Below are 12,239 nucleotides of genomic sequence, written 5' to 3'. Positions count from 1 at the left end.
CTCTTTATGATCAATGATGAATAATAAATGAAGAACGATCAATGAAACACAATAAATGTAGGCAATACAATAAATGTAAGCAATGAACTCAAGGGAGAATATGTTTAAGCTAGAGAGCAGAGAATGTTCTTGTTCTTGTATTCAATATCATCTGTCTTACAAAATGACAAGGGTCCCCTTTATATAAGAGGGGAATCCCAACATGGTACATGTATAATTATTACAAAGAAACGTAGTTGGTACAACTATTTAATAGTCTGGTACAGACTAGTACTATTCTTGCAGGCGTTGTCAGCTTTGACCACGTGCCTTGGGAATTTCCCGCTTGTCCATGATAGCCACCAATTTGCGCTGCCCCGAGGACGAGCATAGGGAACCCTCGGGGTCGAACCTCGAGCTGTGCCTCGAGCCTTCTGGAGACGGGCTCGATGGAATGTCATAATGATCATAAAATCGGACTCTCCGATTTTAGCCGTGTACACTATGGAGCCTGACTATTTCCTTGATATACAACTGAGCATATTGTTTCGTTGTGTCGGTAGATTTAAATGGCAAGAAGTGTGCTGATTTCGTGAGTCAATCCACGATCACCCAAATTGAGTTAAACTTGCCCGGAGTGCACGGTAGTCCTACCATAAAGTCCATATTAATCATTTCCTACTTCCACGTTGGAATTTCTATATTTTGTGTCAACCTACCGGGCCTTTGATGCTCGGCCTTCACTTGCTGACAGTTTGGAAATCTTGCCACAAAATCCACCACATTCCTCTTCATGTCATTCCACCAATAGACTTCCTTGATATCATGATACATTTTCGTAGAACCTGGGTGTACGTAATACCTAGAAGTGTGAGCTTCAGCCATGATTCTTTCACGAAGAACATCCACATTTGGAACACGTAGTCGCCCTTGGTGCCTTAGTGTACAATCTATGCCAAGAGAAAAAGTTGTGGTCTTATGTTTATGAATTCCCTACTTTAATTGTACCAGCAATGTATCCTTGTATTGTTTCTCCTTGACCTCTGCCACAAGCGATAATTCAGCCCTATTTTGCACAATTACCCCTCATTCATCAGAATCCGCAAGACGAACTCCCAAACTAGTCAACTGATGTACCTCCCTGGCCAACGACGTTTGACATGCCTTCAAGTGAGCCAAACTACCCACAGATTTCCGGCTAAGAGCATCCACCACCACCACAACATTGGCCTTTACCGGGTGATATAGAATATCGATGTCGTAATCCTTGAGCAACTCAAGCCATCTTCTCTGCCTCAAATTCAATTCCTTCTATTTGAAAATATATTGGAGGCTCTTACGGTCCATGAATATTTCCACATGGACCCCATACAAATAATGACGTTGTCCCCCCTATTAGAAGACAAGAAAAAAGGATACAACGAAATCAAATAGTGAAAGAAGGCAAAAACGTACCGGGCACCAAATTCCATCACTGTCTCCAGCGCCACGGCCAGCACTAGGCGCCGGCCTGGACCCTACATGAAGGGACTTTTCCTATTTCATCCGGGACAAGGTTATTTCGGCCCTACGTGACCCCACCTCGTATAAAAGCAAGTCTAAACCTAATTTGGAGGATATCTATTATACTTTGAAGGAGAATTCCCGTGGAGGAACATACACTACACTTAGAGGAGGCTTCCAACTAGGTTTTCTTCTCCTCTCTTCCTTTAATTTCATTATTTCATCATTTTCTAGAGTTTGGGGTGCTATATGAACATTATAGTTAGAAGCTTAAATTGTTCTTATTATTTTATCATACTAGTTTATTTTTTCTGTTTTGCGCTTAATTATTTGATTTCTTGATCACCAATTGAATACTATCTACCAGTCGAGGATTGAACTCGGGAGAGGGAATTCTATATTGCATATAAGATTGAGTAGAGCAAGATACTGAACTCGAGTATCCAGAACAGTTTTGCAGTTAAGGATAGGAATATGCCTAATCGCCTTGCTTGATTACTTTACAGGAATTATTAATGCGTTCTTGTTAATTCTAGTTTCATGGGAATATAGCCATTAGATTAGCTTGAATAGGTGAGTTGTACTTCGGGAGAAGGCTACAAGCAATATTAACCCTGCCAACCAATAAACCAGATAAATTAATTGAACGATTTAAGTGGAAAACTCAACAGGATTGTTAGCTAACCCATATCTCTAGATATTTACTCACATTGAATTCGTCTCTATAATTTGCCAACTTGTTTTCTTTAATCTCTTAGTTTGTTACTCTAGATTAATTTTAGTTAAATATTCATACGTTAGGATTTGCTTGAATAGATTAATTGTTTGGTTTAATTTAGTTTATAGTTAATCACAAGTCCCTGTGGGTACGATATCTAGACTTACAATCCTATATTACTTGTCGACTACGTATACTTGCGTGTGCGTTTGGGAGCAAAAAGTTTTTGGCGTCGTTGCCAGGAACTTAGAAATTAACTATTTTACTAGATTAAATTTTTACTTTTTATCTATTTAAGTTTTTAATTTTAGTTAAGTGTAGTTAGTATTATATTTTTTTTACATGGCATCTTTGAACAAAAAGTGGTGGAAAAGTAAGTATTCTTGTTTTTGTGATCCTTGTCCATTTTGTTAAAAAAGGACCCCACTTGTGGCAATATTGTAAAAATATTCCTAGTACCGAGTTGTGTGCACCATCTCAATCCTGTACTATTTGAGGTGGTAATTGAAATAATTATCCTAAGTGTTGTTATCCTACTCCAATCCCTTCTTATGTTGATTCTAATAATTCTTGTGAGTTTGACAGGAGTAACGAATTGGATGATGTAGAACATGATGTTCGCATTCTTGATATGAACATGAAATTATTAGAGGAATATGGAGGGTTCCGTGAGAAAATTACGAATGAGATGCAACACTTTATAGAAGGAAGAGCTTAATTGAGACAGGGGATCGGCCAATTTGGCAGTTCTATACGCGACTTGGAGGCTCAATTGAGTGCAAAGGTAGATGCGTGTAACGCCCAACAATTTAGTGATGAGTTGTGTGAGTCAAAACGAGATAATGATCGAACCGAAGGGCCTGCTACCCGAATGTAGATTTGGTCGATGGGGGCTTCGGGGTCGACCTCGAGATCGACCTCGGGCTATCGGGGACAATCGAGGGTAGTATAGCAGTTAGAGATATAATCAAATGAAGCTCTTTATAGTCAAAACCAAGTTATACGATGAAGAAATCATATAAAAGTGAAGGATATCGAGGTATCCTCTAATCAGTGAGAGCCAATAAGTTTAGAAAGAAGAGAAAGAGAGAGAGATATTATTGCACTTGTGGAGAAATGGAGTAACCTCGGTCCTTTACAAGGTAAGGCGAGTCCCCTATATATAGGAGGGGAACTCAGTTACCAATACATGTATATTTAATTTACGAAATATGGAGATGTGATGGCTTGACGCGACGCCTCAGCGTGGGCTATGGATAGGCCGGCCCTGTCAGACTCAATCGCGTGTCTTGGGGGCTTCCCCTCTTTATCTTTATCTCGGCCTCGAATCGGGCCTTGACAAGCCTCGAAGGAGAGGGCTCAGTTGTGCCTTCATGTCCTCGGGGTCTCGAGGTACCTCCCTGAGATGGCTTAATGGCGGGAAATCGGGCCCTCTGATTTCACCGCGTACAGATAGTCTCCGCATTTCTCAGAAAGAAGCGATGGGAAACGATTATGACCATTGACTCCTCGAACTCCTCATGGTGATAGTACACTGGCGATTCGCATCGATGGCGTATCTCCTAGACTCATGCTCAATTCACTGTCATTTTTGCTCTTCAAGGTAAAAGTACTGCCGTCGATTCGGTTTTTCAAGGATGCAGTATTTGCATTCATCAGTCAACCTTTCAGAGCCTCGATGACTGTATAGTAACCTCCTATAAATGGGTTATTTTGGCGTTGTTTTCCCTATCCTAGTGCCTTCGTTGGCTTGCTTGCCCATTTTTTCTTATCATCTTCCTCTATCCGTGAACATCATGCTCGGGGCTCATGGCCTAAAGGCCGTTTGGAGGAGCTCTTTTAGATTGTGTTGTGGCCCTTTGCCGGGACTTCCCTTTGTCGAGCATAATCGCGTTGTCCCGCTTTGTTGCGGTCGTTGATATGCTGGCCCTTGCTGCTGCCGTCGACCCGAGGTGATGGTGGACGGGGAGTCGGTTTCTCGCTCATGTAAATAGTCATTCGGATTATGCACCGCTGCTCACTCTCCTACCCAGGCCTGGTGGCACTTCATCCTTAAGGATCTTTCTTTCCCGAGGGATAAAGTGGCCCTGCCGGTCGTCGAGGTTGGGGCCCGCCGAATCTTCAACTTTTGGCTTCGGCGGGCTATGTCTCTTTTCCTTGCCTCCTCTGCATTCCCTTCTTTTCCGGTGGGAATCCCTTGAGGGATTGAGTTGGGAGCCTAGAGGAGGTGGAGGTCGAAGGAAACACCTTCGAGGGTGCATACTCGAGGGGGTGACGCTCGAGGATGCTGATACCAGAGATGCATCTTCGAGGGCGGACCGAGCTTCCGGGTTTCATCACATGTACATCCTTCCGTTCCTTCACTGTAGGAGTAGACTCCCATAGGCTTTTGTATTTGTATGTAAATGACCCCTCGAGGGCTGTTGTACATGGATTTTTATGAATATGAATATATCCCTTTGATTTCTGTTTTCGTTTTTTGCTTTATAATTGCATGTTTTCATACCCCTCGGGGCCTCTTTAATGCCTTCTTTTATTTCTTGACTGCTGATATCTGACTAGGGTGCGAGCTCCATTTCTCCTCTTCTACTGATCGATATGGCTTTCTTTCGAGGCCATCGTTATACCTCGGAGCAATCCTGGATTAATCGGATAGGACCGGGCTGCCGGGGCCCTTCGAATTGTATGTCGAATTTCGGGGCCCTCGAGAATGTTACCCTGGATGAAGGCCAACTTCGGGTACCGGGGGGTCCCCTTTGATTTTTGACGCGGACAGCTTCCTTCAGACACGTATGAGATAGATTTTTTGCAAAGGGGTTGCCTATACTTAGGCTCTGCTTCGAACCTTTGCGGAGCTTTCGCGATTGGACCTACTTGCGTGTATTCTTCTTTCTTAGAAAGGGAATCGCGAAATCTGAAATTACCTCGCGTTGAGTGATGGCGTGGGAAGCTTCCCGAATTCCGACTTTTCTTCGGTGGGGATCCTTGAGGCGGGACGCTATCTCGAGCTTGGAGACAATACGGAAGGCTCCTCGAGTCTTGGCTTCTCGACAAAGGATATTCTCGGGGTCGGGTACCATCCCATTGGACTGTACCGATGTAGTAGGCTTCCCGAGGCTTACTCTGGGTAGGCAAACAGTTGCCGCTTCTAGCATATAAGTGGGGCGGCTTCGGCTTCTTTGCAGGACTTCACTATCTTTAGCTGTACTTCCGCTTTGTCATAGGGTTCCTCATCTCGTCAGGTGCAAAAAGTGTTGGTGGACGCCCTTGCTTTGTTTTGTTTGTTTTGCCATAGTCATGGAAACCACTTCGGGGCCGGCATGAAAGAGAGCATAGAGTGCTGTTCCCGGCGCTCGGGAGCCGAGGGAGTTCGTTCCGAAGACGGTATCTTTGATAAAGGGGGAGCATTTGGAGATGGTGATAAAATACTGCGGATGGAGTGAGGGGATAGCGCTGCAGGTGCTTCCCCCAAGAGGGAGTATCACGGATTCTACTGACGGATTCTTGAGCGTATACCTGTATCCTTTCGCGTTTGGTCCCCTTGACAGGGTCGTGCTTGATTTTTGCTTGAAGTATCGGGTTACTTTGGCGCAGATACATCTATCTTTTTGGCGGGTGGTGCTGATGATGAGATTCTTTGCGGAGAAAGCCGATCATGAATTTACGCTCGATCACCTCATCCGGCTGTATCGGCCTTTTCATCACCAGGGTCTGCTAACCCTGAAGTGTCGTTCATCCATGACCTTTGTTGTCGATGACGAAGAGGAGGAGGGTCGTGAATGGGCTGGTTGGTTTGTCCGGATCCGGACGGTCGACATTATCCCTGTGGAGTTTTTGCCATTTCTCAAAGGGTGGAGTTACGCACGTGAGTGGGGCGTCTGGTGCTTTCCAGGTTGTACCTTGTTGTAGCAACTTCATGGACGTCGGGCGAAGTCTCTGACCTGCCAGGCTGGGTCCGAAGGCTGGTGACCCACTCGGCCTGCGATGAGCATCAGTGGCGAGCTGTGCTTCGCGTCAGGTGGGGAGCCAAATACCAAGGTATGTGCGCATGCTGCCTTTGCATTGGCCTTCGTATATTTGAGGTAATATTTTCCCCTTTTTACTTGCACTGGATTTTCCGCTTGCAGGTATCGTGAATTTCCTTGGGATGAGGCAATGCTCTTGCGAAGAGGGGAAGGAGTCGTTGGCCTCCGAATCGAGGTATGATGGCGATAAGAGGTGTCAGCACCCACGAGGTGATGGAGCTGCTAGTAGTGCCGGTTGGGCCACTGTTTCCAAGGGGAGGGTATCATCTGGGACTGCTGCTTCCGGAGTACCTAATTCCAGGTCGGCGATGCCTTCGAGTGAATATGCTTTGCCGGAGGCTGGTTCTCCTAGGGCCGAAGAGGCAGGATAAATAGGAGTTTGTTCCGACTTCGAGGAAGTCCGTCGCCTTCACTTCGTGGTGATTTTAGGCGTAGTTTCTCTGTATTCCGCGTCTTTCACCCGTCATCGAGTTTTCCTTGTGTAGGCCTGTGACAGGCTTACGTCTGAGCCGGTCCGTCAAGGGGTCAAGCTTTCAGAAAATTCAGGGCGAGGGAGAATCTCTTAGGCTGCTTAGCGAGAAGAAGGAGGCGAGTTGCTGCATTAGCGATGTGAGGCATACCGGATCTCGAATTACGAGAGCTATTTGATGGAGCAGGTAACCTTTTGTGGCTCAAGCTTTGCTTTCCTCGGCCTCTTTAAGTTGACGCTCCTTTTTGCTATATCAGCTGAAGAAAAAGGCGGAGGCTACGGAGTACCTTAAGGGCGATATCGACTGCGCCAGAACTGCTTGCGGTGAGCTAAGGGCTCAGGTGTGAGCTTATGCTTTAGAGGAGGCGAGCACTTTGGCCAAGGTCGCTACTCTCGAAGTCCAACTCCGTTTGGCTCGAGATGATGCCAAAGTCCAAGCAGATATGATCGAGAAATTCGAATCTGAACTTTCGAAGACCAGGGGTGAGATAATTGATGCCCGGGCTAAGGCGATGCTAAGTTGAACCAATGCTGATCAGGAGATGGCAATTCGTATGAAGGACGCTGCAGATGCTCAAGGCGAGCTGAAGCGAGCTCTCGACCGTGAGAAGAAGATCGAGACATATGTCCGTTACAGATCTCGGAGAGAGGTACTCGAGGAGGTCGGTGCACGGGGCTTCGTTCTCTCGGAAGAATTGGCTCGAGCAAGGGCGGATGAGCGTGACGCTCGATCACTTCTCGCTGACGTCATGGAGGGCGAACTTGACAAGCTGTAGCCCTTCAGTGTGGAGCGTAATAGCTTTATAAAGGATAGGATAGATCATAATGTACACTATTTTAGATTTTTTAATTCACATTTGATTTTCCGACAAGTGTCAAGGCTCCATCAGAAGTCGATAAGTATGCACCCCATGTACACCAGATTTCGATGTTTTGTCGCTTTGTTTCTGGTATATGTAGAGCATGCCTGTGGATGGAGAACGCGCCTTTTTCGCGTATATAATATATAGGAAGAAACTCGAAACTTTATTTCTTCTGTACCTTTTTTCTGCTATTGCTTTCGACCGGGCAGGCCGATGTTTGGCGGGATTCTCGTAGTTCCGGAACTGATCGGGCAGGCCCGGGGGCTCTTACATGCGATCCTTGGCGCGAGCAAGTGCCGGGGCCTCCGCGTTTGGCCCGGCTGTTTAGGCTCAGTCTCCGAGTCGATCTTCAACTCGAGCCTTCTTGCCTTTGAATCTTCTATGCCCGCGCAGGCAGGTAGTATTTGTTTTTGTTTCTTGCCCTTGGGCATTTGCCGTTTCGACTATTTTGGGTCCAGTCTCCGAGCCGTATTGTGACTCGAGCTTCAATCGACCCTCAAGGTTTTTCCAGCCCGCATAGGCGGGTGATGATGGCTTTTTGTGCTTCGGGTCGAAGTGACCTTACAAGTACGTGGCTCGGGAGCTTGCTGATGGTGGCATTTATGCCGTGCCCTTAGGCATATTGTAGCTTAGCTATTTCGGGTCTAGTCTCCGAGTCGCATTGCGATTCGAGCTGTAATTGACCCTTAAGTTCTTTTCTGCCTGCATAGGCGGATGGCGATGGCGTTTGCTGTTCGATCGTAGAGACCGGTTAATATGTGGCCCGTAGGCTTGCTTAGTTAACTATTTTGGATCCGATCTCCGAATCGGGTTACGATTCGAGCTCACTTTAATCCTCAAGTTGTCAATTTTGGCTGGCGACAATGGCTCTTACGTTGTTTGGTCGTAGAGACCTTTTGATGTGTGGCCCGTAGGCTTGCTTAGCTGGCGACAATGGCTCTTACGCTGTTTTTTACCGTGGGCTTTTTTGTAGGCTTTATTTTCCACTCGTTAAGGTCTTTTTTGAATATTTTTGCCTGACCCGTCGTCGGTTCCGGAGAACCTCGATTTTAAGTCGTTATGGGCGGTGTTCGAGCACCTCGGAAGGTTCATAGCCCGTTGTTTGCCTGTTTGAGGGAAGCCTGTTTTAACCGGTTCTTTCCGAAGTATATTCGGAGTAGTGGCCTACGATTTTTGTTTAGCGATGGTCGGGCGTCCCCGAGTCGCGTTTTGACCGTAGTCATGTGCGTTTGGCCGTAGCCATTTTTTGATCCCGAGTGATAGTTTAGGCGTCTACATCGAGGGTATGCCCTTTCGGGATTCTTACAAATGTGACGTATAGCCTAAACTTCGGGATTTTCATGCCTGTTGAGGTCTTACAGTTTGTCATGCCTATTGAGGCATACAGTTTCTCATGCCTATTGAGGTCTTACAGTTTGTCATGCCTATTAAGGTCTTACATTTCTTGGGCGATGTATAATGGTCCTGGTTATGCCGAGTCTGCCCGCTAAGGGTCTCACAATTTCGGATTTTCCAGCGTATGGCGATTGTCGTCAGTCTCCGAGTCATCAAGTTGTTTAAGCGTGAAGATCGCTTCTTGTGAACTCGGAGCTGCGTTGCAGGGGCTTTATAAGCCCAGAGTTCGGACCCCGGGATCGTGCGGATGTTGAATTGCTGGCGCTAAGTCTCCGAGTATCTCAGGACGCATTTGGTGAAGAGGCCCCTGTCAGGGATATACTTAAGATACCCTCGTTCGGAGGATGAGATATTGAAAAGATATCCTTTTATTGCTTGGCATAGACATACATTGATTCATCGTTGTGAGCTCGGCCCGCACGGGCGCAGCTTCTCGGACCATTTGATCCGGTACACGATTCCCGATTGGGGTTAGGTCTGCCGTCCCCTGGTACTTCCGAGGGGATGGTGCAGAGAAGATCATCGCTCGTTGTGCGATTGTAGAAGAAGGCCTGGGATCTTGTCGGATCCTGCTGGCAGGACCCTCTTTGGGAGTACGCTGCTCCGCTATTAGTCTTGCTGGCGGGACCCTCTTCGGGGGTACGCTGCTCCGCTAATAATATTGCTGGCGGGACCCTCTTCGGGTCTGAAGTCCAATCGAGGGAAGAGAGCACGGCGGGCCCTATCAAGGCCTTTGATCTCTGGGTGGAGTTAAAACTTCCGAATGCTTCGGCTGATTGTCTGCATACAGGTTAGCGAAAAAATAACGAAGGAGTGAAGTAGTTCTTCCTCACCGCGGGATGTGTATGTAACCTTTCGAGGTTCGGGATGTTTCTGCCGTTCCGGGGCGCGAGCCCTAATACAGCCTTCTGCTGTGTTCAACCAGGCTTGGTCGACGACGTGGTTTGCTTACCCTCTGATCCTTCCGAGGGTGGGGGCATTGATGCCGGCGATGCGTCATATGGTGAAGGATTTCCTCTCGTTGCGTATTGCTTTCTGTCGACTTATTTTAGTTCTGCCCTTTGTGAGGAGTTCCTCGGTTTTGGTGAAATAGGGCCGACGCTGTCTCCGGGTGGTGTGCTGGCGGTCGTCTGATTAATATGTCCATGCTTTGTGCCTCCTCCGATGGTACAGAGCTCGACGTCCTGGCCCGAGCTCATACGGGCCGTGTTAACAAGATGGTCTTTGTGGCGATTCGTCATCAGGAATTCGCCAGGGATTCGGGATGCGGGAATGATTCGGTCTGTTAGCCCAGACCGCCATATTGACTTTGGTTCGGCGCCGTTGTTTGTACGTGATTGAACCACCTGAATTTACGAGCACATGTTTTATTTGAAATAGATCAAATGAGGGAGAGGGTTACCAATGCGTCGGTGTGGCCGAGGCGAAGTATCGATGTCCTTTTCCCTGGATGCTAGGGTGTCCTCCGGAATACTTCCCTGGGCCCGTCTTTTCTTGACGGTGAACATTTTCACTCTCCATTTTATGAGCCCACGGAGGGTGTCGCCACTCCTTCACTGTCGTGGTAATAAGTTGTGGCTTGTTCGCTTCGTCCTTCCCGGTTGCCTTTACTCCTTGGGGCTGGACTCGAGTCTGACTGCTCGACGATACCTGGTGGTGATTTTTATCGAGTAGCACGGCTGTCGTCCTTCTGAGATGGTGTCCGTTATCGATCCCATGGCTGTGCACGCTTTGCAGTTCCTGCGCCGGGTTGCGGTTCTTTTGAAGGGGTCTTTGTCGACTAGGCCCGAGTTGTTTGGCATCCCTGGTTTCGCTTATGGTGATCACGATGTTTGGTATAGCAATGCTGAAATCATACTCAGCCGGGCGGGGTTCCCCTACCGGTCGTGCCTTATTGAACCTGGTCCTACTGGAGATTCCTCGAGGGTGTTATCCTCGGGCTATTTCTCTATCGTTGCGAGGTAGGTTGCATCTTGTGCTGCTCCTCCCTGTTTAGCATTAATTTCTTCGTTGGGAGTCTACTTGGACGTACCGAGCCCGAGGAAGTTCCCGGGCGGTTGTCCACGGCCCTGCTCCGTGGCTGGTGCCTGGTGCGGGTATCCGGCCAGGTCTCGGCTGGGTATCTGATCAGGGTTCGTCTGAAATGTCCTGAAGTCATCGGGCATGCTTCATTTGGGCTTCGGGTGAAAGCATGTGTTGCCCAATTATCCGAAACCGGGAGTGATCTCATTCGTTCCCTTAGGAAATGAGGTGCGGCTTCCCGTGGTGCTTCACTCTCTCTTTGTCTGGTCCCAGATGTGTCGAACTCTTTCGTCGCCGCTCTGACGCTGTCGGTGTGTGCTCCCGCGGAGGGATCTGCTGATGTGGTAGCGAGTTTGCGAAGCCAGGTGCCAGGCTGCGGCGCTGCATCATGGTTTCTTTCGAGAGTGCTCCCTCGAACTTCCTCAACGAGACGGACTCGTGCTCATCACCTTGAAGGTCGTTGCCTTTGAACGAGCGCGTGTAAGCGATGGTGCGCTCGCAGGGATCCAAAGTCCTATCGCACCCGGGGAGTTTCGGCATTCCGGGTTTCCATGGAGCGAGTTCCGGGACCGCTTCCTCGGGAGACGATTGCTATATGAACTTCCACGAACCTGACTCAATCCTTTCGAAGAGATCTCCAAGCATCCTTGCTGCGGGGGGATCGGTTACCGATCCGTTGTTGCTTGATCTCTCGGATACTCTTCGGCGTAGGGAGATGTTTCCGGCGCTACTCCGCTGGGAGTCTCCGGGTGACTTTGAAGCTGAGCGATAGCCAACCGTTGTGCCTGCGACATTTCAAAAATAACATGAAGACTAACTTCCTGTTCTTCCCGGGCCGGGGTTTTTTTTGAGCTTCCTGTTGGTCGATATGCTGTATGCAATCGCCGGTGCGCGAGGCTTCGTCGACTTGTTGTGCGTCCTGCGAATCTGTGTCCGCTAGAATCAGTCCGCACGTGATGTCAGGATTCTGTGGAGGTGCTCCAGCGGCCGGGATAGCCACGCTATTTTCCCCATGGTTTTCGAGGTTGTCGTTCTCGATTCCGTTTATCGAGCCAGACATTTTAACCTGAAATCAAAGGATCTTGGACAAGAAACGTGTAAAAGATAATGTGTGTTTATGTGACAAAACTAGCAAGAGAATAATCACTATTATTTTTAGCCCCACGGTAGGTGCCAAACTGTTTAGCGTGAAAATGGTAACGACAATTGAATTTGTAAAATGGGACTCTAAAAATACGTGATCTATTCCCGAGCTAGTTGTTAGA

This window comes from Nicotiana attenuata, unplaced genomic scaffold (assembly GCF_001879085.1).
Source record: "Nicotiana attenuata strain UT unplaced genomic scaffold, NIATTr2, whole genome shotgun sequence".
Classification (NCBI taxonomy): Eukaryota; Viridiplantae; Streptophyta; class Magnoliopsida; order Solanales; family Solanaceae; genus Nicotiana; species Nicotiana attenuata.
Note: the sequence above shows the minus strand (reverse complement) of the source record.